Here is a 25,921-nt window from a genome sequence, read left to right on the forward strand (position 1 = left end):
AAATTATAATGTTCAACCAAAATATTTACCGTATGCGGGCAGAGAAAATTCTTTCAACTAAGAACTTAGATGTTGTCATGAAAGATTCAAGGTTCGATTCGAGCTCAAGGCCAGAACAATAATTTTTGTCTGAAAACTTTTCTACTTACTATTCCAAAAACAAAATACAATTTTTCAAGTTTAGAAAAATTAAAAAATAACAATAATTATCATTAGAAAAAAAAGTATTGATCTGGCCTTGAGCTCGAATCGAACCTTTAATCATTTATCAATAGGCCGATAAAAACAAAAAAAATTGTTAATAATAAACCATGAGCACTTGGGAATGTCAAACAAAGTAATTGACAATAAACAAAAATCCAGCATTATCAGTGATTAGCACCAGATGGCGCAACACTGAATAAATATAGTTGGTAAAAGGAATAGAAGTAGCAAATTTGCCTGTCAAACAAACCACCGCTGTATAGCTAAATGGTTAGCGCAGCGTGCCTGAAGCGTACTGATGATGAAGGCTTAGCACCCTTCCAAATGGATCTATCTGCGCAGCTATGGCAGGTTGTCTGAACAATTTTCTACTTACTATTCCAAAAACAAAATACAATTTTTCAAATTTAGAAAAATTAAAAAATAACAATAATTATCATTAGAAAAAAATTATTGTTCTGGCCTTGAGCTCGAATCGAACCTTGAATCATTTATCAATAGGCCGATAGAAACAAAAACATTTGTTGTCATGAATGTTTATGTGTATATTAGAGGAATTCGAAAAATGATTATTTTATATGTGTAAATTCAATTTATATAAATCAGTTTTATATGTTTCACATGCTATATGTACTGATATAAATTCATTGTAATATACATTAGGGTGTTTCGAAAAATGATGTATAATTTGTAATTCAAATATGATTTATACATGCTAAAATAAGTTGCGACAATTTTTCATAGTTTCAAATGTGTGGGCTCCAAAGCCGGTGGATTTAGGTCCTCACAAATGGTCGATTATACTTCAAGAATGTAAGGTTCTGGCAGGAAGTATAGGTGTTGTGAATACCTTCGCAGAGAACGAAGGAAGATAAGAAAGCGCCAGTTCGATGAATAACCTGGCGAATCACCCGAGTGTGATTCCGAAACTCAATTTAACCATTTCAACTTCTGAACAAATTTCATGACTTGAAGATGGAAGTATTATTTCCTAACATCTGCATAGCATTAAGAATATTTTGCACACTTCCAGTCAGTGTGGCTGAAGGGGAGCGTTCTTTAGTCTATTGTCTCGCGTGAAAAATTGTATACGTTCTACTATGAGCCAAAATCGCTTGACAAGCCTTGGAACATTGGCGTTGGAGTCCAGCCTTGCTCGCAGCAATTGTTTTGAGTAGGTAATTTCCATATTCGCAGACCAAAAAGCACTGAAGGTTTTCCTTGGCTGATTAAAGCTCTTAAAATGTACATATTTAGAGAAAGGTAATGTAAGCAAATCAAAAATTGAAATCTAACATTTCATTTATGTAAGTGCTCCAGTAAATCTTATTTTATATGAAATAAAACTGACAATGTGAATTGAAAAATTTATGTATGTTATGTTATTTTTTTTTACTGGATTGAGTTTATTTTTTAGGGGGGCCCGTAAACGCGACTTTCCCAGAGGCCCGGCTCGGCTCTCTGCGACCCTGAGTAAATTGAATTTAAATAACCCCGCCTTGAGGCGGACCCATGCAGATACGTGTGTTTATTTTCATAGCCTTTGCTGAAATAGAGCCACGTTACTACTTTACCATTTGTTAAATTTTCGTTTTATTATGAGAAATGTTCCGATCAAATAATAAAAGCTTATCAGATGATGAAATACAAAATTTCTTTGAACAATTACCGTCTGAAAATGAATTTATGGAAAAACACACACCTTCAACTTCACGTCAACGGACTGTTTTTTCGAGGTGACAAGGAAACCCCAGATTTTCGAAAAAATTTACGAACACCATATGATTGTTTTCAATATTTTGTTTCAAATGATTTTCTAAAGGTATGTCTTTAAATTAATTTTTATTTACGTTCCAGATATTACAGGTATTTGATAAATTTTTTTATCCAGATTGTAGCTACTCAATGAATCTTTATGCCACCCAAAACGATATGTCTACAAGGTTTTAAACTGACGAAGTGGAACATCGAAAATTTTTGGAGATATTGTTTTTCATGTCAGTTTTCCGGTATCCGAGTTCTCGCTCGTATTGGGGACAGTATTCTCTGGAACCGGTACGCTTAGCAATGACTTGTAATCGTTTTGAGGAGCTCCGATCAAAACTTCACTTTAATGACAATTCTTTATGTGCCAAGAAGGGTGAACTTGGATTGACCCGTTGTATTATCTTATTCAACATTTCAATAACCGTTTCCGGCCAATTCCTACGCTTCAGCGTCTTTGTGTGGATGGACAAATATATTTTTCGAAAATGCAAAAAAATCCTTTTGAGTAATATATGCCGGCAAAAGCCCATTTCGAAGTTATTTTTTCTCTGCGACTATAAGGAGTTTTCTTACAATTTCGAATTATATTGCGGCGCTGGGGACAATAAAGTTTTTCCTGGGTGTCCTGATCTAGGAGCAGCTTCGAACGTCGCACAGTGGCGCCTTTTGAGTTTTTTCTTTGCAAAAATCATAACTTTTGAACCAATGAAAATATTTTAAAAACTTGAAAGAAAATGAAAGCTAATTATTTGAGGTTTTATTGTGTGTAAGCTCAGAATGTCACAGATACAAAGTGCTTCAAAAAAATTCGTCAAAGTCGAAAATTTTTTGAAAAATGCAAAAACAAAAATTTTTAGTAAAAAAGAAAAAAAAATAAAATGAGATTTGTTTTATAATGACGTATTTAAGCATTAAATAAGATAAACTAATGACTTTGATAAGATAGCGTGGCACTGTCCACTTATGATAAAAAGTTGTATCTAAGTAGTCACGTAATCAATAACTACCAAAATCGATAGACGTATTGTTTCTTTTAAATGGCAATACTCTTATAAAACTCAATTGTACGTTTTTGGTGCCACAATAACACGGTGCTTCAAAATTCATCGTAAAATTTTACATGTTTTTTTTTTTAATTTACAAGCCAAATATGTATTTTATTGATAACTAACCACTTTCAGGTTCAATGAAATTTTATTTGAGCTAAAGATTAAACAGCCAACGAATTTTGGAAAAGGGGGTGGCACTGCCCAGTTATGCTAAAAAGTTTGATCTTAGAACCGCTTTACCAATTTGTACCAAACTCGATAGACGTATTGATTTCTATAAAAATTTAATACTCCTTTGAAGGCGAAATGCCTAAGCTTTAAAATAAATTTGATAAACTTTAGAGAAATGCAATAACGAAAAGTATATATTTATAAATTACTAAATTAAATAATTCTTTTCTTTGAAATAAAAAATTAACTTGTACATAGATATCTTATTTTTCAATAAAGTAACAAAATTGATTAGTAAATCTCTTTTTCATTGTTGTGATAATAAGTGAGAAACTTATTTTATCTTAACATAGTCATCGTCACTGGAAAATATATCTAACAAAGCAACAATTTCTGAGCTATACGCATTTGTAAGATCTTTTTGTTTTCTTACATACCTCATAGATGATATGAGTGGATCAGAAGAGATAGCTAACATGTTGAAAAGGTCTTCGTTTTGTCTAACTTGTGATACTTTGCAGATGTTCATACATCTATATCTTTTGTAGTCCTTGTTCTTAGAATCTTGATCATCTTCAGACAATTCTCCTAATGGTAAGCACTGGTACTCTATTAAACCTTTTCCATGTGCTAAAATTTTATGTACCGTTGGTATAAGTTTCTTCTCAGGATACTTTTGATGCAGCAACTCTGTAATTTTCGATGCATATTCTCCAGATTTGGGTCCATTAACTGGTTCATGGCAGTTTAAGATATTTAAAATTACTCCCAAACTTTTCGAAATATCTCTATCAACTCCTGTTATGCGAGCATTCACTTCATTGTTTTCAAAAAATCTTCTTGAGGAGTTACCATCATTTGTATTTCCGTATCCATACTTTGGACAGTCAACTCTAAGGTCAATCTCTTTACAGAATGCATCCTGAATTATTTTTTTTCTCCTGTTTTGTTTCTCCTTACATGTTGTATTGTCGTCGAAAACTTCTTCTTGTTGTGGTAGTGTATAAGCCAGCTTCAAAACAAATTCCATACATCTTATCCTAGCATGCAAAGGGGATATTCCATACTCATAATTTAGTTCGTCAGTTATTGAATCATCAAGATTTTCAAAGTCGTTTTGGCTCTTCTTACAAACTGGACATTTCATTGTAGATGTCGTATTTGTTATTAAGTTCAAAACGTTTCCATCAACCATTGTTAGAAGAAAATCATGTTTTATTGTAATGACATTCCCCTCTACAATTTCAATTATTGTTGGTTCTAATTTGGCAATTTGATTTTTTATATCACTCACTGTAGCTTTTATGAGTTCCGAAGACTCCTTCTCGTATTTAAATAATATCGGGCGGCACAATATAGTTGATGACGCACGTGGATTTTTCCAATATTCTGAAGCTTCATCTTTCAGTCGTAATGGAACAATAGAAGCCATAAACATATTACTATCTGTAATTGTTCCATCGTCTACATTTATTCCTTGTTTATATGCGCTTTGTCCTGATGATCCATCACACCCTACTTAGTTATCAATGCTAGCTCCTTTGGCAGTGATTTCAACTTTTCTTCAGTAAAACTTTGAAGGTGTCAGCTGATGCTTCGGTTTTTTGGGACTTAGAGGAACTGCTTCTTTCTTGGCTTGAGTAATTTTTTTGTATCCATGTAAAATATCGGCACTACGTTGCAATAATGACTTACGCAATATAATATATTTTTTCTTCGTTAAACCGAGATCTATAAACAGCGCCAAAGCTTCTTCGGGAGTGTATTTCCTAGGTAGCGCATTTGATCCTCATCAGTCGCACTGGACTTGCTACAGCAACTGCTTCTGTTATATGAGACTTCATGTTTTCTTCGTCTTTTTTATATTTAATAGCCAGTGCTTCTGAAAGATGAGTCGTGGCCATAGCTTTTGTGGTATCAGACAGCTTCCTTTTCCTTTTGTAGGTAGAACACTCTACTATGGGTTTTGTTGGTCTCCCTCTAGTTGGATTGGTTGACGTGCTAGGCGTTTCTTCGTCCAAAAAAGTTTTGTCAGCTAGCCACTTTTCATGCTTACTTAGAAATTTTGAATTGTTACGATAGACGTCCTTCCATTTTCTTTCTATTATAATGTATTGTAAACCAATTTTTTCTTGCAGGCCTTCCTTTCTTTAATGCTTGTTTCACTCGCTAATTCTCTCATAATAGCCTCACCGAAGTCCCGTCTTGACTTTGTAGATTTAAACACCGCAAATAGTTTCGAGTTTTCTAGATACATATTAGAATTGGCTTCGAGTGTATCTGACTAAATATTAAACTGTGAACTATATTTAAAAATACTATTCGCTTTATTTAAGTAAACAGAATACTTAGTTCCTTAATCTCCAAAAGACGAATGATACTGTACATTGTATGATGGATAGCTTTATATACCTACTCAAATTATTAAAATGAATTTCAGGTATACAATTCGTAACTAAAAAAATGTATGTTGTTAACAAGTTCCAATAAAAAAACGACCTTACGGCTGTACTGAATTATATATACCTGCTCAGGCGCGTATTTATGCCCAAGGTTGTTTAACTTTATTTGATGTGAAAAGTGAAGTTGCAGCTGGACGCAGGTAGACTTTATGAATTTAGGTAACTGAATATTTCACAAATAACTACTGTTAATTTGACGGAGCACATGACATTTTTTTTCGATCAAAATTTTAAAAAGGGCCTAAAAATAGGCATTTCGAAAAACAGGTATATCCGCCAACTTTTAACAAAAAAAAAAAAAAGGACGTGTGGCACTCGGGGACTGCCGCGGTAAAGCTATTGCATATTATCAACTTATGCAATTATAATATTTATGCAACATTTTGTTTTCTTTGATATTAATTGAAGTTTTGTCTTTGATATTAATTCAAGTTAACCTTTTTAAGCGTGGTGACCGATAAGAACACATATTTTTTACTTTTATTGAATAAATGAGAAGTTAATATTTAACTTTAATTTTAACTTTATTTTTAACTTTAATTTTAACTTGCACTTTAACTTTAACATTCACTTTAACTTTAACTTTAAATTTAACTTTAACTTTAACTTTAATTTTAACTTTAACTTTAAATTAACTTTAACTTTAACTTTAACTTTAACCTTAACTTTAAATTTAACCTTAACTTTAACTTTAACCTTAACTTTAACTTTAACTTTAACTTTAACTTTAACTTTAACTTTACCTGCGGGGGTATCGGTCCCCTACCGGGCGCCTCCTCAGGTGGTGGATAGAGGAACGCTTCCCACAAGACGGGAGGTACTGAGTGAATTAAGTACTCAGGGCGAACCAAAACGAGCAATCCAGTGGAAAAATGGGAATGTGTTGCTCTAAGGGCAACACATCCCAAAGTTCCGGTGGAAGGGCGATAGGATGCCGCCCTAAAATACCCCATCAAGCATCCACAGGATCGAGACCAGTAAGATCCTGTTGACCAAAACTGGAAATATGATTATGAACTGATTGCTACGGGCTGGCGATGACGATAGGCTACTACCTTAATAAGCAAGGGTGACACCTTGCCGAAACGGCTGGTAGGTTAATATCGGTATCGTCTCCGTCTCGTTAAAACCTTGGCAGGTCTTCAAGTACGTTCGAAGCACGTCGCCATTAAGTTGGTGGTGCAGGCTCAGTTGAGACGACTCCTGACTAACGCTGTATTCTGGCTCTGAACACAGACTCCCATAAGGACCTGTGTCAACCCACGCGTGGCCTCCCTGCTTCTGCAAAGATAACCACGGGAATTGAAGGCGGCGACTGCACATCGTGCGGAGATAGCGGCTTGAAGCGGAGACCCAATAGAACAAATGAGCAACAAAATAAAAACAACAAAGGAAGATAAAAGTAGAGAAAGCGAGAAAGAAAGGGGCGATGAAGCGGTGTTCAAGAAGAGCACTAAACTGCTGAGATCGCCGGTTTTAACAACCCCCGCTAAAGCGACCTTGTCGGTAATGCCCACACAAGGCACCGAATCGGCGGAAAAGACAAAGGCAGCGAAAGCACAGCTGCGCAATAACCCCAGCCAGTCAACACCTGCTACTGCAAGGGAAAAAGCGTCGGTCAGCTCACCCAATGTCGTTGCACAGCGCGCTGTTGGGAAGGAGAAACGTGCGACTCCGCCAAGAGGCTCACTCTCATACACAAGCCTCGAAGGGAAGAGCCAAGACGAACTGCTGGAGTACGCGGTATCAGTGCTGCGCGAGATGCAGGAAACCGCTCTCAAGCAGAAGACCGTGTCCAAGGACATAAAAACCGGTATGGCTCTTCTCGAGGAAGCGTTAAGCTGCATGGGATCGTTAAGGGCCCAAAAGGTAGATGAGAGCAGAGAATCGGGCCGAAAAAGCAAGAGGGCACGAACGAGCTCAGATTCCCAATCGGAGGACTTGGAAGCCAAAAAGAAACGAGATGAAAGAACAAATACGCTTTCACAAGGTGAGTCTTGGTCCAATGTAGCGCGCCGGAGGCTGAAACAGCGGGCCCAGCCAGCCAAGCAGGCAACCCCCGTCCAAGCTCCTAAAGCTCAAAAACGAGCGAGAAAGAGGAGACAAGCAGCAACTTTTGTGGTAAAACCTGTGGAAGGCAAAAGCTATGCCCAGGTACTAGGGGCCATACGCGGCCAGCTCCGCCCTAATGACACAGGTACGGTGGTACGGTCAGTACGAAAAACCAAATCTGGTAACGTACTGATTGAAACGGCGCGCTGCAGTGACCGGACGGCCTTCAGAGCAGCTATAGGTAGTGCAGTAGGAGAGGTCGGTGAAGCACAACAGCTCTCCAAGCGGATGAAGTTGGAAGTACTTGGCATGGACTGTCTCACAACTGAAACAGAAATCCAAGATGCAATAAGGAGGGAGGTCGGAAAAGAAGAAATCACTAGACCTCTCCGTGTCTCTGTGTTCGCAGCAAACCAAAGAGAACAGAAAATGGCGGTCGTCGAAGTGGACGAGAATATTGGCAACGCCCTACTCAAGAAAGGTAAAATTCCTATCGGGTGGATACAGTGCCGAATCAGACAGCGAGCAGAAGTACAACGCTGCTTTAGGTGTCTCGGCTACGGACACCGGAAGGCAGAATGCAAGGGTCCAGACAGGAGTAACGCCTGCTGGAAGTGTGGGCAAAGCGGCCACAAAGCTTCGGCCTGTACCGCAGCTCCAAAATGTTACCTGTGTAATACACAGAAGCTCGATCATGTCCCTGGATCTGGAGCATGCAGCATTTTCAGAGCGGCACTCGCTGTTGCAAAGGCCAAAGTCTCAATTCAATAGTGATTAGTTTTATCCAAGGCAACCTAAACCGGAGCAGACTTGCTGATGAGCTACTACAACAGTTGGTCTTAGACCATAAAGCTAAAATCGTTATCATCAGCGAACCCTATAGAGCCCGAAATGATTGGCATATAGACAACACCGGCACCGCCGCAATCTGGATGACAGATGCAAACGCCAATATTGTGAACCGTGTTGCCGGACAAGGCTACGTCCGCCTAACTACGAATAATACCACAATAGTAAGCTGCTACTTGTCCCCGAATGATCCCATTCAAACGTTCAGGGAGAAGCTTGAACTTATTGAAGACGACCTGAGGGACTTAACTAGTAACCTGGTTGTGGCGGGAGACTTTAACGCAAGAGCCGTCGAATGGGGAATGCCGCAGACTAACACCCGTGGAAGGTTAGTCCTTGAGATGGCCGCCAGGCTCGGTTTGAACGTGCTTAACACTGGTACGACCCCTACATACCGACGGCCAGGCTTTGGATACTCGATCCCCGATGTAACACTAGTGTCAGAAAGCCTGCTGCTGACCGCTGCTGGATGGAGAGTCATAGAGGATCTGACTGGCAGCGATCACAACTACATCACTTTCTACCTAAACGATCCCGGTCAGAGGCAGATTCCGAACGGGCCACGCAGAACAAAAGCATGGGACGCATCCAAGGTCGACTCTGCCACGTTCTCCGCATCAGTACTGGGGGATGCCCGACGGATAATCAACAACTCCAGTCCGACGGAAGAGACGGTTGAAAAGACAATGAGCTGTCTTCGCCACGCTTGCAACCTCTCTATGCCACGGAGGGGAGTGTGGAGGGGTAAAAATCAGGTATACTGGTGGAATAGCGAAATCGCGGAGCTGCGGAAAATATGCCACAGGATGCGAAGGCCAGCATCTCGCGCGCGCGGCAGGCCTGAGGCTCTAGAAAAGTCGGAAGCGTACAAAGGAGCGAAGAAAGCTCTTAGTGCTGCCATTAAGCAAAGCAAGCTTAAGTGCTGGAAAGCGCTTTGCGAGGAAGTGGATCGAGACCCATGGGGGCAGGGATATAAGATAGTAATGAAGAAGTTCCGTCCGCCAAACCAGCTGATGGACGAGAACCAAATAAGGAACATTGTGGATGGCCTGTTTCCCACCCAACTGCCTAGGGAGGGCGGGTACGTTACCCATGAAGATCGCAACGTGGAACCATTCCAAGAAGAAGAGCTTAAAACTGCCGTGCGAACTATGAAACCTAGGAAAGCATCTGGGCCCGACGGAATACCCGCGGAGGCAATTAGACTAGCTGCAAACGACTGCCCAGAACTTATGTTGCACATGTACAACAAATGTCTCGAAGAAAGAATTTTCCCCACCATATGGAAGACAGCACGACTGGTTCTCATTCCAAAAGGGAAAGGAGATCCCAACTCTCCATCATCCTACCGTCCCCTATGTATGTTGGACACAGCAGGGAAATTGATGGAGAGTCTCCTGAAGCAACGCCTCACCAGAGCGTTACAGGACGCCGGAGGACTGTCGCCCAGACAGCATGGTTTTCGGAGGGGGCACTCTACAATGGATGCCATAGCAGAAGTTATAGACGCAGTCAAGAAAGCCGAGACAGCGTGCCACAGAGCAAGACCTATAGTGTTGCTGGTCACGCTGGACGTCAAAAACGCTTTTAACTCAGCTAGGTGGGAGGACATGCTTGAGGCACTAGAAAGCACTTTCAAAGTACCGCAATATTTGTTAGAAATTTTAAGGGACTACCTAAGAGAGAGGTATCTAATATATGAAAGTACTCACGGTCAAAAAAAGGTAAAAATAACAGGTGGAGCAGCCCAGGGTTCGGTACTAGGTCCCGATCTCTGGAATATAACTTACGACAGTCTTCTTCGATTAGACATGCCAGAAAGCACCTTCCTCGTTGCATTTGCAGACGACGTGGCAGCTGTGATAACAGCACCAAGCTGCGAGCTGGCACAGCTAAAATTAAACCAGGTCATGCGTAATGTAAATAGGTGGATGGCTGAGCACGGTCTCCAGTTAGCAACAGCCAAAACGGAGATCGTCATCCTCACAAAGAGACGTATTCCCACTACCAGGAACATGATGGTTGGGGACCAGCCAATAGAAACACTCGCTTCAGCGAAATATCTGGGAGTGAGGTTAGACAGCAAACTCAACTTCTCGGATCACATACGAGGGACCTGCGAAAGAGCTGCGCGCATAATAGCGCAGTTGAGTAGATTAATGGCAAACACAGGTGGCCCAAAGCCATGCACAAGGAAGTTGCTTGCATCAGCCTCGGATTCTATACTCTTATATGGTGCAGAAATCTGGGCGGACGCAATGAAATACCGGAAGAACCGAGTCGCCCTCACCTCGGTCCAACGCAGAGGGGCGCTGCGAATATCTTCGGCTTACCGCACGGTATCAGCTGAAGCTGTCCTGGTCGTTGCGGGAACCATACCGATATATCTTCTCGTTGAGGAAAGAAAAACAATATATGACAACGGATCGCAAGCAAGTAGAGCTGCTGTTGCCATGCAGGCGCGAGAAGAATCGATCCGACGTTGGCAAGATCAGTGGAGCAACAGCATCGTAGGAAAGTGGACTAGGGAACTAATCCCTGAACTTGATCCATGGTTGAAGCGACCGCACGGAGAGGTAGACTTTTACCTGACCCAGTTTCTAACGGGACATGGTTACTTCCGCAAATACCTACACAGAATGGGTAAGGTTGATAGCCCGAGCTGTCTGTACTGTGGGGAAATAGACGATGTACGCCACACCTTCTTCGAATGCAGGCACTTCTCCCATCAGCGAAGGAGGGTAGAAGAGGTACTTGGCGACCTATCCCCGGGCAGTGTCATTAATAACATGACCTGTCGAAGAGACAGATGGGATACGGTCAGCACATATGTGAGGCATATACTTACCAGTAAACGAGAAGACGGATGCCTAGCCCATTAGCGTGAGAGTAGCCATAGAGCTCACGTAGCGCGCACCCGTACCCGAAGTAATGCTAAACGCGGTCCCAGGTACGGGGATTTGCGCGGGCCGTGGGAGGTTAGGTTTTAGTGGGTAGGCCTTCATGGCAGAAGGGAGTCCTACACTCGGAGAGTCTCGCAGTGAGGCTTAAATATCCCGGTCAGTGCATAAAGCATTTCCTCCTTCCACGAAACACAAAAAAAAAAAAAAAAAAAAAAAAAAAACTTTAACTTTAACTTTAACTTTAACTTTAATTTTAACTTTAACTTTAACTTTAACTTTTACTTTTACTTTTACTTTTACTTTAACTTTAACTTTAACTTTATATTTAAATTTAACTTTAACTTTAACTTTAACTTTCACTTTATTTTTAACTTTAACTTTCGCCTTTAACTTTAACATTCACTTTAACCTTAACTTTAACTTTAAGTATAACTTTAACTTTAAATTTAAATTTAACTTTAACTTTAACTTTAACTTTAATTTTAACTTTAACTTTAACTTTAACTTTTACTTTTACTTTTACTTTAACTTTAACTTTAACTTTAACTTTAACTTTAACTTTAAATTTAAATTTAAATTTAACTTTAACTTTAACTTTCACTTTATTTTTAACTTTAACTTTCGCCTTTAACTTTAACATTCACTTTAACCTTAACTTTAACTTTAACCCTAACTTTAACTTTAACTTTATGATCCGGGGTGGGCGTGAGCTTAGCACCTGCTAACAAGCCAACCTAATATAAACGCACGCAAGTCATTTTCTGTCAAAAATATCCCATGCACATACAACTTGTATGAGAGCAGCTCCAATTGAATTTGCTGCGTGAAAACCTAACTCGATTTCCAATTTTTGCTCTGCGTGACATTTAGATTTGACGTTTGCACACATGCTTTACATTGTCGCAACGCATGCTTATTTGGGTTAGGGCAAAAAACGCCGGTTGTTTGCGTGCGCTAAAAAAACGCAGTACGGTTTTATTAGGTTGGATGGTAAGCGACCATATATGTATACGATAAGCGATAGCACAATGGCTACTTCGTGAAAATCAACGACAGCTCTTTTAGTTTGATTTCGATGGTCGTACGGTGAGGAAGTGTCGCACGCGCGCTTAAAACAGAGTACCAAAGAGTGCGTGTGACACATGTTCAAGCTTTGAAATCAAACTAAATAAATAATTGATTTTGTTTTCGTGTTCGCTACGCGCTCGTATTTACTAACACATTCTCAATTTGGTAACCGTATAAATGTAGTGGTGCCCGCCGCTGTTTATGATAGAGATCCAATTTTATGTATTTGGCCTGTTGCTAACACCGAACCTTTACGAACCTTTTCGAGCCTTTTCGGATCTTTTTTGACAAATATCCGTTACGGTTTTTTTTGATTTAGTCGCCAAACCCGCGGTAAAATCTATGCAATAGCTTAAAAACAATTTTTTTTTGTTTCAATCCCAAATTAAATTATCTTTAATTGCTATACAAGAAAACGACAACCGGCCGCCTTATTTACTCACAAAACTATTCTAAATACAACGAAAAAAAGAAAAATTTCAAAGTTTTCCCAATGTTGAAAATTGGTCAACTTTGAACGGCTCTACCTGGTAAACTATAATAATGAATCTGTCAAAAACCAGTTGTATATTCTTGATCCCCGGAAAATTCTCTATTAGAAACATGTATCACGATGGCATATCTACTTACGTTTGTCAGAGTGCCGAATAATTAATTAGACGCACGCTAGTTTATTTAATGTTAAATGAAGAAAGTATTATTATTAGAAATAATGATTATACACTTTAATGTATTTTAAGCGAATTATGATTTTGTTAAATACGACGTTTCGTTCGAGACAGACTGCTTCGTCTCGTTCATTTGATTCCTCTCTTCAAAATCGTCTTTTACTTATTTAGATTTGCCATGTCGGCTGACAATTCGGCCTTTCCTGACTCCAAATCGACCTCGATTTGATCAGGGTCGTCGTCGTCGTCGTATTCGTCGAGCTCGGGTGCACTGTGACACCAGGGCTTTATTTTGTCGGTACTAAATATTGAGCAGAATTTTCGATTTGTTATTTTTATACCAGGAATATCTTCTATGAGGTATCGGTCGTTTCCCAAGCTTCGGGTAATAACGTATGGACCCCGAAACTTGGGTTCCAGCTTTCTCGATTCGCCAGTTGCTGCTTGCTCGTTCTCAATAACAACGAGACTACCTTCAGTGTATGTTGTCGGAGTACAATGTTTATAGTCGAACCTACGTTTCCATTTTTCTCGTTCGTGGTTAATATTTTCAAGGGCTTGTTGCCGTTTTTCGTCGATTGGTAGCGGATTCGGATTATCGGTTGTGTCGCGAATAGCTGCAATTAGCTTATTTTGTACGATATCGCGGAGACGAAAATTAATTCGTTCGGCGAATAACCTGACGTATTTGCTGTTGCGCTGTGAGTTGACTGACCATTGCCCGTTTCGTAGATGACAATCCCACTCTTTCGGTTTATCGGTTGATGTTCGAAGATAATTTAATATGGTTTGGTTAGCTCGCTCAACCTGGCCGTTGGCGCGAGGTGTACGTACGGCGTTTTTAATATGTTGGATCGAATTTTTTTCACAAAACTGTTCGATTTGCTTCGAGGTAAAACATGTACCTCTATCGGTGATGATTTTGACAGGCAGTCCAAAGTAGCTTGTCATATCGTTTAGTGCGTTGATTACCGCGGTGGTTTTCGTGTTGCGTACTGGCTTCACTACCAGGTATTTGGAAAAACTATCGGATATTGCCAGAACGTAGCAATTTCCACGATTACTTTTGACGAAAGGTCCTAAGTGATCGACGTGAACGACCCGAAATGGCATGGGATCAGGTTCACTATAATGCAGCCTACCTTCAGCCACACCGTTACGAGATTTGTTGTAGCAACAATCTGGACATGCTGCTAAATAATCTTTAACGTATTTGCGGATTTTAGGAAACCGAAAATGTGTCGAAATTCGTTGGATCGTTTTGTTGAGTGCAAAATGCCCCATTTCGTCAACGAACTGATTTTGGTACAACGAATCGTAACCCATCTTTCGTACGGCGATATAATCGGTGATCTTTGATTTCGTAATCTTGTTGAATTTGGGCGTCTTGATCTGTTTTCTTCTCTCGCTTAAGTACTGATACTATCGATGATAACGTTGGATCTTGCAACTGCATTGTCAAGAGCCAGTCTTCGGATGAAGTATTAACTTTCATTACCAACCCAGCCGGTTCTACGTCGTTTGGTGGATGATCTGGTGCGCGACTTAAAGCGTCTACATGAGCCATACGGGTGCCTTGGCGATGAATTATATCGAAATCGAATTCTAAAAGTTGCATCCACCAACGCGCGATACGAGATTTTAATTCTTTATTAGTTTTGACTTTAGCTATGGCAGAACAGTCCGTTACTAGGCGAAAATGCTTGCCTAGTACATACATTCGAAAGCGTTCGAGGGATTCGATTACGGCGAGTACCTCGAGTTCGTACGCATGATAATTAGTTTCTGCACTCGTGCAATGCCTACTAAAATAAAATACTGGTTTCCACGTTTTATTGTCGTTTGACTGAAGTAGCACACCGGCAAGGCCAACACTACATGCGTCGGTGTGTACTTCATGCTCGGCCATCCTATCGTACAACGCGAGAATTGCAGCGTTGCTTAAACGTTCGATCAAGGTTTCGAATGCTTCTTGTTGTTCACGACCCCATACAAAAGATTCGTTTGATTTCGCGAGAAGTTTCGTTATTGGTTTCGAAATTAGCGCGTATTCCGGCACGAATTTCCGGAAGAACCCTGTTAAACCCAAAAATCGTCTAATTTCCGTTATACTAGATGGTACTTTAAAGTTTTTGATAGCGATTATTTTCTTTTCTCCCGGTTTTATACCATTTTTATTTATTACGTGGCCTAAATAGTGTATTTCTTCAGCCAGAAAATTACATTTTGAAAAACGTAGTGTTAAACCATTTTCTCGTAAGATATTTAAGAATTTTTTAAGACGTGATAAACCTTTTTTAACCGTTTTACTTGGAATTATGACGTCATCCAAGTATACGAGTATTTCACCCGCCCTCATTTTCGCAATTATTTTATTCATTACTTGTTGGAATACAGAAGGCGCATTTACCACGCCAAATGGCATTCTATTGTATTCATAGCGACCATCCGTAGTCACGAAAGCAGTAAAATTTTTCGCACACTCTTCGATTTCTATTTGGTGATATCCCGTCCTTAAGTCCAATGTCGTAAAATAACTATTTCCCGATAGTTGTGCGAAATGTTCGTCGATTATTGGCATGGGATATGGGTTTTTCACTGTAACTTTATTTAGCGCTCTATAGTCCACGCATAATCGCGATTCCCCATTGGCCTTTTCAACTAACACGACTGGTGACGCGTAAGGTGATTCCGAATGGCGAATTATTCGATTTGTTAATAGTTCAGATACAATAGCAGATATTATTTTACGTTTAGCGAACGGCACTCTATATGGTTTTAAAGTTATTGGCTTATCGTTGGTTAATTCGATATTCATTTTCGAGACTGTGCATGTACCTAGGTCGGATACAGACTCAGAAAATATATCGCGGTTTGCTTCAATAATAGCTTTCAATTCCGATCGTTCATTCGTTGAGATATTCGATACGTTCTCTAATTTCTCGAAACTACACTTATTGTTTTCTATAACCAGCCTATTTTTGTTATTACAAAACACATCTCTTCCGAGGAGTACATCTTCATCAATGTGATCATCGTTAACCACTAATAATACGGCTTGGTTATAATTTTTGTCAATTTCAAGTACAACTGAAATGTTTGCTTTACACATATATTCGCCTCCTGCGAATCCTCTTAAAACGCGTTTAGATTCTACAAATGTGCCCACTTTTTCGGCTATAGAATGACGGATTAGCGAACACGTACTACCAGAGTCGATGATAGCTTTTGTTTCGAAATCATTTACTTTGATTACTTTTGTCAAGCTTGTATCTTGAATCACATCATTTATTTTATTAACTGTCGTATTTGGTTTAGGTTTTGCTTTCGCTTGTTTACAGTTTATTGCTTTATGACCTGTACGTTTACAAGTCTCACATCTTTCGACACGTTGTGGTTCTGAACAATTTATTGAAATATGTCCCGTTTTTAAACAATTATAGCATTTAACCGATTTAGGTGTTTCGCGTTCACCTACTTTAGCGTTTGCTGGTATTTCACGTTCACCAACATTTTTCGTTTGGCTTTTGGACGTAGCCGTATATTCGTCGATTTTCTGTTTATAGTTCAGCGGTTCGTATTTTATGTTATTGTACACCGAATAATTTTGAATATCGCGTAGCAACTTATTGCAATTTTCGTAATCGTTCGAGATCTTTTTACGGAGATCGTGGTCGTTAATGCCGTTTATTATGTACCGCGCGATAGCAAATTCAGGAATTCCTCCTTTTGTACCCATCGACAACATTTTGTAATAATAGTCTTGCGGAGTTTCGTTACGTTGGCGACGCGTTCGTCCCAATTTTATGTGTATATCCGCGACGTTTTCAACGGTTGCAAAATCAATACAAAATTTCGCGACGAATTCCGACCACGATTTAAAAATATTTTGACAATCAATCCAATATTTCGCATGCCCTTTTAATTTTTGCTGTACGGCGAATAATAACACTTGGTCACTCCACTGATATGCAGTACGTAGCATTTCGATTCTTCTTATAAATTGATTTGCGCTTAGTGATGTTTCATTTGACGGGTCGAATTCGGGTAGAAGTGCTATCACTTCATTCACATTACTATACGGATTTTGTCGTATATTTACATTTGAAAATGGATAATTTTGTTGCATATGAGCATGAAAACTATTCGGCTGCATATTGCTTCTTATATTCGGTTCATTATAAAATCGCGTTTGCGTGAAATTTTCGTCATTACACAACTGAGCATGCCCATTATAAACAGACATGGGTGGCATATAATTTACACTGTGAATATTCTCACTATTCCAATAAGAATGCTCGTTGACTTGCATATACGGGTGTACGTCATTTGCTATTGATATATACGGTGGTTGAATATTTGTACTAATTCGCGATGAATATGCGTGTGTATATGATACACTAGTTGGCGGCATGCACGTAAGCGGTACCGACACAAACGAATTTATGCAACTTGTAATTTGTTCGGACTGTGGTGACGAACCAACGGACGGACGAAATTCAGATACTACTTGAGTGCTTTTGCTTTGTGTTGGCATTTCACACTCACGCTGCGTTACACTCACTTGCAAATCGGTAATTGTTTTTTCTAATTCATTTATTCTTTGCATTAGCATCGTTTCATTTGCACTCATAAATGTATCATTTGCGTTCGCGTTCGCGGTTTTGTTTACATTTTCATATTCTTCGAGTCGTTCGCTTAAAGTGTGTTTGTTTCCCGTCTTTGCAATTCCGCGCTCGCGACATCTGTTGCGCAGATCATTAACTGTCATACTACGAAAGTTCATGTTTTTGTCTAATTAGAAATTGAAAATGCGAGTTCAGCTTTTACGAGTTGAGAAGTTTTGCGATGTTTTAAATTGGTTGAAACGACGCTCTTGCATACAACATAAACACACATATGTTTTAGTATAGGAATATTTTCGCTATCCCTTTCGTTTTTTATGATGAAACTCTAAAGTCGTAGAATTTTCAATTTAACCGACCGTTCGTTGCAAACTCGACGCGTTGCACGTTCGTATGTACATATAGACGCATGTACATTTATGTGTGTATGTATACTACCGTTTCTTTTATTTTTTTTTTTTCGTGTTTTGCAATTTCACAATTTCGACGCAATTTTTCTACTTCGTTTTACGTTTTTCGACACGGTTGGACTTGTGGTCCTCGTACATATGTATATGACTATTTACTATGCACGCCTTCGTTCCTCAATGCATTCCACCATTAACAGAACACTTTTTTTTCATTGTTGCAAAGATTTTGCAGATTTGTAATAATATGTTCGGATTATTATTAACGCGACAATTTTTTTTTAATGTGGCATAGGTTTCGCACACTTCTGATACTATCACGATGGCATATCTACTTACGTTTGTCAGAGTTCCGAATAATTAATTAGACGCACGCTAGTTTATTTAATGTTAAATGAAGAAAGTATTATTATTAGAAATAATGATTATACACTTTAATGTATTTTAAGCGAATTATGATTTTGTTAAATACGACGTTTCGTTCTGAAGGTTCGAGACAGACTGCTTCGTCTCGTTCATTTGATTTCTCTCTTCAAAATCTTCTTTTACTTATTTAGAGTTGCCATGTCGGCTGACACATGTATTAGATTTAGCGAACGCTTTCATGATTTTTTGATTTTTGCCATGCTTTAACGGAAGAGGCGCCACTGTGCGTCGTAAGATTGTCAAAAAATATACGGCACAATATAAATCACATCCTACACTTCGATATTTTCTACACATCAGTAGGACTACTAGTTTATTTGAAAAGCCGCGGAATTTAGGGATTGGGAACAATGCGGGCAAATCGCGTTCCGAACATTAAACTTTCTACTGATGCTGGGCTCCAAAAGAAAAATGTAAGTCGTGGCTTTTCGAACAGTATGTTGGAGCAGTTTGTGGCGTGGAAGTAAGCAGTGTTCCGTGGTACGATAAAAGGCAAGTTCGTCTTCCTTCTAGTTATGTGGGATCAGAACCCTTTATAAGTCGTTGGTACGACCAATCTTAGAGTATTGTTCGTGTGTCTGGTGCCCAGGGTATCAAAATTTTATAAAGCGTATTGAGTCAGTACAGAAGCAATTCATTATATTTGCACTACGTGGTCTTAACTGGGATTCTAGTGTGCATTTGCCACCATATAGAAATAGGCTTCTCCTTATAAATCTGCCAACTTTAGAAAATCGAAGAACTTTACTCGGGGTAATGTTCATTCACAAGCTCATTATGGGCGAGATCAACTCATCTGATCTTGTTAGTCGACTAAATTTTGCTGTTCCTGGTAGAACGTCCAGGCACTTTGTGCCTTTTTATTTACCACTTTGCCGGCAAAATTTTGCCAAAAATAATCCACTGCGAAGTTGGTGTTCGCACTACAACAACTTGTATAACTGCATCAGTTTTGAATGTTCGTTTTCCGAGTTGCATAATTCAATACTGTCACGTCTGGCCTGATATTTTGTACTTTCTTTCCTATGTATGGTTGAATTTAAATATTTTTAATTATAACATTAATTTTATGTTTTATATATCTTAGTAGTCGACCACATTGTGTCTGTGTCGACTTTAATCCAAATAAATTAAATTAAATTAAATACCCCTCAACAATAACACTTTGGGATCGAAAAGACAAAGAAAAAATTGATATAAGCTGCCCAGCAATACTCAAAGAATACAACAAACATATGGGTGGAGTCGACTTATTGGGTGGACTTATTAGACGATACCATATTCGAATGAAGACAAAAAAGTGGACAGCTCGCTTATTCTATCATTTACTAGATGTGGCTATGGTTAATTATTATATATTGCACAAGAGGTTGCATCAAAATCCTAATGAAAAGTAGTATACCCTACCTGAGTTCAGAACAGAAGTTGCAGAAGTATTATGTTGGATGCGTTCAACTCCGTCCACGAAACGTGGTCGCCCCCCTTAGCTTCGCCTCAACCAAAGGCGAAAAAGGCGTACATGATACCAATAGACATTCGCTATGACAATCAGGACATTAGTGCAAGTTTTTAGATAGATCCGGAAAGAAAATGTGCAAGTATCTAGGTTGTAAATCAGAAACCCAAGCATTTTTGGTAAAATGTGAAATAAATTTATGTTTCTACAACAAAACAATGTTTTATAGAATTCCACACTAAACAATAAAAACAGTTTTGAAATAAATCTCTGAAAAATGTTTAAGATTCGAAATATATTGCTGCTTTTTTTTATAACTATCCAGGCGTTGTTGCATGGGTCCGCCTCAAGGCGAACTGCACTTTTTTAATTATTTCCCGAAAACGAAAAGTCAAATTAAAAAATTATTAGCAGATTCGAGCTCAGATACATGAAATTAATCTGATTAAATTTTTTGAAGTCGAAATATTGGCAAGACAAACCATTCGACAAATAAATATACATTGTTTAACACATTTGCTGTATTTTAATAAACATATGTATATATTGGCCTAGAGCTCAAACATACTTTGAATAAATTTTTTGAAGCCAAACAAAAATTCATGCATCAGAGGGTTAATGAAGCTTAACTTCAAGCTGACTTGAATAACCAAAGTGCGTTCCTCGCAAGCATCGACAATTAAAACTCGCTCCGGTTATTAATAAATTCGCCGTAACAAAGTATAAAAATATAAAACCGGTGCTAACACAAAGAATTTCTATTACAAGCTGAAGTGCAAGTGTGCGCCTAGCAGTGTTCAGTGATTCAAATTGCTTAGATTCCATATATTTTTGGAAAATGCATGTTTCTGGCTTTGCGTGCCATACTCGCATCTACACAAAGTTCATATAAGTCGGAATTATTACAAAAATTAAATCGCATATCGGAATCTTACCCAAATACGGCGCTTACGCTACCCTTGCGTTTAGATAGCAATAATATCACATAAATAATGATGTTGTAACAATGTACTAAAATTTGAAAATTTGATTAGTTCCATTGAGCAGAAGTTTATTTGCTATAGCATTCCGTTATGGTGATTTCAATGATTGGTTTTACGTTTCTTGCAACTAAATTTGTATTCATTAAATGTGAGTTGATTGAGTTACGCAACCTTGTATAAATAATAATGTAATAAAATATTTTACATTTTATATGGAATTGCATATGTAACAAGTAAGGAAGGTTAAGTTCGGGTGTAACCGAACATTACATACTCAGTTGAGAGCTATGGTGACAACATAAGGGAAAATAACCATGTAGGAAAATGAACCGAGGGAAACCCTGGAATGTGTTTGTACGACATGTGTATCAAATGAAAGGCATTAAAGAGTATTTTATGAGGGAGTGGGCCATAGTTCTATAGGTGGACGCCATTTAGGGATATAGCCATAAAGGTGGATCAGGGTTGACTCTAGAATGCGTTTGTACGATATGGGTATCAAATTAAAGGTGTTAATGAGTATTTTAAAAGGGAGTAATCCTTAGGTCCATAGGTGGACGCCGTTTCGAGATATCGCCACAAAGGTGGAACAGGGGTGACCCTAGAATTTTTTGTACTATATGGGCATCAAACGAATGGTGTTAATGAGTATTTTAAAAGGGAGTCGGCTTTAGTTCTATAGGTGGATGCCGTTTCGAAATATCGCCATAAAGGTGGACCAGGGTTGACTCTAGAATGTGTTTGTACGATATGGGTATCAAATTAAAGGTATTAATGAGGGTTTTAAAAGGGAGTGGTGGTTGTTGTATAGGTGGTCGCCTCTTCAAGATATCGCCATAAAGGTGTACCAGGGGTGACTCTAGAATGCGTTTGTACGATATGGGTATCAAATGAAAGGTGTTAATGAGTATTTTAAAAGGGAGTAATCCTTAGTTCCATAGGTGGACGCCGTTTCGAGATATCGCCATAAAGGTGGACCAGGGGTGACCCTAGAATTTGTTTGTTCAATATGGGTATCAAAAGAAAGGTGTTAATAAGTATTTTAAAAGGGAGTAATCCTTAGTCCCATAGGTGGACGCTGTTTCGAGATATCGCCATAAAGGTGGACCAGGGGTGACCCTAGAATTTGTTTGTACAATATGGGCATCAAACGAAAGGTGTTAATGAGTATTTTAAAAGGGAGTGGGCCTTAGTTCTATAGGTGGACGCCGTTTCGAAATATCGCCATAAAGGTGGACCAGGGGTGACTCTAGAATGTGTTTGTACGATATGGGTATCAAATTAAAGGTATTAATGAGGGTTTTAAAAGGGAGTAATCCTTAGTTCCATAGGTGGACGCCGTTTCGAGATATCGTCATAAAGGTGGGCCAGGGGTGACTCTTGAATTCGTTTGTGCAATATGGGTATCAAACGAAAGGAGTTAATGAGTATTTTAAAAGGGAGTGGGCCTTAGTTCTATAGGTGTTCGCCTTTTCGAGATATCGCCATAAAGGTGGACCAGGGGTGACTCTAGAATGCGTTTGTACGATATGGGTATCAAATGAAAGGTGTTAATGAGGGTTTTAAAAGGGAGTAATCCTTAGTTCCATAGGTGGACGCCGTTTCGAGATATCGCCATAAAGGTGGACCAGGGGTGACCCTAGAATTTGTTTGTTCAATATGGGTATCAAAAGAAAGGTGTTACTAAGTATTTTAAAAGGGAGTAATCCTTAGTCCCATAGGTGGACGCCGTTTCGAGATATCGCTATAAAAGTGGACCAGGGGTGACTCTAGACTTTGTTAGTACGATATGGATATCAAACGAAAGGAGTTAATGAGTATTTTAAAAGGGAGTGGGCCTTAGTTCTATAGGTGTTCGCCTTTTCGAGATATCGCCATAAAGGTGGACCAGGGTTGACTCTAGAATGTGTTTGTACGATATGGGTATCAAATTAAAGGTATTAATGAGGGTTTTAAAAGGGAGTGGTGGTTGTTGTATAGGTGGTCGCCTCTTCGAGATATCGCCGTAAAGGTGGACCAGGGGTGACTAGAATGCGTTTGTACGATATGGGTATCAAATGAAAGGTGTTAATGAGTATTTTAAAAGGGAGTAATCCTTAGTTCCATACGTGGACGCCGTTTCGAGATATCGCCATAAAGGTGGACCAGGGGTGACCCTAGAATTTGTTTGTTCAATATGGGTATCAAAAGAAAGGTGTTAATAAGTATTTTAAAAGGGAGTAATCCTTAGTCCCATAGGTGGACGCCGTTTCGAGATATCGCCATAAAGGTGGACCAGGGGTGACTCTAGACTTTGTTAGTACGATATGGATATCAAACGAAAAGAGTTAATGAGTATTTTAAAAGGGAGTGGGCCTTAGTTCTATAGGTGTTCGCCTTTTCGAGATATCGCCATAAAGGTGGACCAGCGGTGACTCTAGACTTTGTTAGTACGATATGGATATCAAATGAAAGGTGTTAATGAGTATTTTTAAAAGGGAGTGGGCCTTCGTTCTATAGGTGTTCGTCTTTTCGAGATATCGCCATAAAGGTGGGCCAGGAGTGAATTTAGAATATGTTTGTACGATATGGGTATCAAAAGAAAGGTGTTAATAAGTATTTTAAAAGGGAGTGGGCCTTAGTTCTATAGGTGGACGCCGTTTCGAAATATCGCCATAAAGTAGGACCAGGGGGGACTCTAGAATGTGTTTGTACGATATGGGTATCAAATTAAAGGTATTAATGAGGGTTTTAAAAGGGAGTGGTGGTTGTTGTATAGGTGGTCGCATTTTCGAAATATCGCCATAAAGGTGGACCAGGGGTGACTCTAGACTTTGTTAGTACGATATGGATATCAAATGAAAGGTGTTAATGAGTATTTTTAAAAGGGAGTGGGCCTTCGTTCTATAGGTGTTCGCCTTTTCGAGATATCGCCATAAAGGTGGACCAGGGGTGACTTTAGAATATGTTTGTACGATATGGGTATAAAATGAAAGGTGTTAATGAGTATTTTAAAAGGGAGTGGGCCTTAGTTCTATAGGTGGACGCCGTTTCGAAATATCGCCATAAGGGTGGACCAGGGGTGACTCTAGAATGTGTTTGTACGATATGGGTATCAAAAGAAAGGTGTTAATGAGTATTTTAAAAGGGAGTAATCCCTAGTTCCATAGGTGGACGCCGTTTCGAGATATCGCCATAAAGGTGGGCCAGGGGTGACTCTAGAATTCGTTTGTGCAATATGGGTATCAAACGAAAGGAGTTAATGAGTATTTAAAAAGGGAGTGGGCCTTAGTTCTATAGGTGGACGCCTTTTCGAGATATCGCCAGAAAGGTGGACCAGGGGTGACTCTAGAATGAGTTTGTACGATATGGGTATCAAATTAAAGGTTTTAATTAGAGTTTTAAAAGGGAGTGGTGGCAGTTGTATATGTGAAGGCGTTTTTCAGATATCGACCAAAATTGGAACAGGGTGACCCAGAACATCATCTGTTGGATACCGCTAATTTATTTATATATGTAATACCTGCCAAGATTTTAAGGGTTTTTTATTTCGCCCTGCAGAACTTTTTCATTTTCTTCTACTTAATATGGTTGGTGTCACAACCATTTTATAAAGTTTTTTCTAAAGTTATATTTCGCTTCAATAAAACAATCCAATTAGCTTACCATGTTTCATCCCTTTTTTCGTATTTGGTATAGAATTATGGCATTTTTTTCATTTTTCGTAATTTTCGATATCGAAAAAGTGGGCGTGGTCATAGTCGGATTTCTTTCATTTTTCATACCAAGATAAAGTGAGTTCAAGTAAGCACGTGAACTAAGTTCATTAAAGATATGTCTATTTTTGCTCAAGTTATCGTGTTAACGGCCATGCGGAAGGACAGACGGACGACTGTGTATAAAAACTGGGCGTGGCATCAACCAATTTCGCCCATTTTCACAGAAGAGAGTTAACGTCATAAAATCTATGCCCCTACCAAATTTCAAAAGCATTGGTTAATTTTTGTTCGACTTATGGCGTTAAAAGTATCCTAGACAAATTAAATGAAAAAGGGCGGAGCCACGCCCATTTTGAAATTTTCTTTTATTTTTGTATTTTGTTGCACTATATCATTACTGGAGTTGAATGTTGACATAATTTACTTATATGCTGTAAAGATATTAAATTTTTTGTTAAAATTTTACTTAAAAAAAAATTTTTTTTTAAAAGTGGGCGTGGTCCTTCTCCGATTTTGCTAATTTTGATTAAGCGTACATATAGTAATAGGTAACGTTCCTGCCAAATTTCATCATGATATCTTCAACGACTGCCAAATTACAGCTTGCAAATGTTTTAAATTACCTTCTTTTAAAAGTGGGCGGTGCCACGCCCATTGTCCAAAATTTTACTAATTTTCTATTCTGCGTCATAAGTTCAGCTCATCTACCAAGTTTCGTCGCTTTATCTCTCTTTTGTAAGGAATTATCGCAATTTTTCGGTTTTTCGAAATTTTCGATATCGAAAAAGTGGGCGTGGTTATAGTCCGATATCGTTCATTTTAAATAGCGATCTGAGATGAGTGCTCAGGAACCTACATACCAAATTTCATCAAGATACCTCAAAATTTACTCAAGTTATCGTGTTAACGGACGGACGGACGGACGGACGGACATGGCTCAATCAAATTTTGTTTCGATCCTGATTATTTTGATATATGGAAGTCTATATATATCTCGATTCCTTTATATATGTATAACCAACCGTTATCCAATCAAACTTAATATACTCTGTGAGTTCTGCTCAACTGAGTATAAAAATTATATCAAATTCTTAGAAATTTGCGAGATATAGTTTCAGGCGCGTTAACGCGCT

General features: G+C 38.8%; 1 pseudogene; it reads left to right on the forward strand.

The window, feature by feature from the left end:
* Nucleotides 1-2,109: 2,109 nt before the first annotated feature.
* LOC137234324 (piggyBac transposable element-derived protein 3-like) lies at nt 2,110-20,356 on the forward strand (annotated as a pseudogene).
* The last annotated feature ends 5,565 nt before the right edge of the window (nt 20,357-25,921 follow it).

Source organism: Eurosta solidaginis, chromosome X (assembly GCF_040869045.1).
Source record: "Eurosta solidaginis isolate ZX-2024a chromosome X, ASM4086904v1, whole genome shotgun sequence".
Classification (NCBI taxonomy): domain Eukaryota; kingdom Metazoa; phylum Arthropoda; class Insecta; order Diptera; family Tephritidae; genus Eurosta; species Eurosta solidaginis.